General features: G+C 33.5%; 1 non-coding gene across 1 annotated transcript; it reads right to left on the minus strand.

Moving 5' to 3' along the window:
• Positions 1-743: 743 nt before the first annotated feature.
• Positions 744-835, minus strand: Trnak-uuu (transfer RNA lysine (anticodon UUU)). Its single transcript is given in 2 exon segments — positions 744-779; positions 799-835. It is a non-coding gene; the product is annotated as a tRNA-Lys (tRNA).
• Between the last annotated feature and the right edge of the window lie 231 nt (positions 836-1,066).

Genomic DNA, 1,066 nt, shown 5'->3' on the forward strand with positions numbered 1-1,066 from the left:
AAATACGTTTACAATGCTAATCTTTGGCGCGATAACTATCAGGCATGATATGACTGTGTAATGTGGATTTATTTTATGTATGTTATAGATCATATATAGTATATCTTTGTTTTGTTATTGTAAGAATTCGACTGATTTAATTAATATGAATTCATGCTTTTCTCTTTGTATTTGTACCGCCATTGTATATATGTTATATTGGCGATGAACATTTATATGTTTTTGCCGAATAAAATATTGAATTGAATTGAATCTTATCCGATTCAGCGCTTAACCGAATTCACTGACAGTTTCCTTTAATTTCCGTTACTTAATCACGTGCCAAAATTCATTACAAAAGATTTAACAATAATTCTATTGCATTATATCAAAATATTTATTGAAGGTGACGAAAACAATCAATTAATCAATTATAGTAGATATCAGAGTAAAATAATAACAAAAATTAAAAAAAATCGTTCAAAATTCGGAGTAGAACGGGTTCCGGATCTGAAAGGGTTTTTAGTATTGAAACTAGAACAAATAAAATCGGAACAAGACATTTCGTTCGGATAAAAAAGGATTCCGGATTAGCAAGGCCCCACTTTGGTGAAGGCAAGTGGTGTTTCAAGTTAAATACTATTCTCATAACCGCCGGTTTATATTTATTTTCTGAACATTTCTTCTCATTTCCATATCCGGGATAAAAATGTTTTAAACGATGTGTAACATAACGACCGAGTAAATATATTTATCAAAACATACGCCCAACGGGGGACTCGAACCCACGACCCTCAGATATCAGAGGTCCTTCCGCCTTAAAAGTCTGATGCTCTACCGACTGAGCTAGCCGGGCGCTTGATATTAGACACGCTTTACTATAAAAAAAATTAAAGTCCAATTATGTCTCCTTACAAACACAGATTACATACTTAGCCGACACCAATTTTATTCAACTTGATTACCAGTCAACCGTTATAATCCGTAAGTCGTTTTTACTTTAAACGAAACGAAACCTCTCACATATAAGCCGGGCGCTTCATAACCCCCTTTAGATACCTTAACTGTATGATGACTGTTCTTTCAA

The sequence above is a fragment of the Ruditapes philippinarum genome, unplaced genomic scaffold (genome assembly GCF_026571515.1).
Source record: "Ruditapes philippinarum isolate M1 unplaced genomic scaffold, ASM2657151v2 ctg21247_1_1_1_1, whole genome shotgun sequence".
In the NCBI taxonomy this organism is placed as follows: domain Eukaryota; kingdom Metazoa; phylum Mollusca; class Bivalvia; order Venerida; family Veneridae; genus Ruditapes; species Ruditapes philippinarum.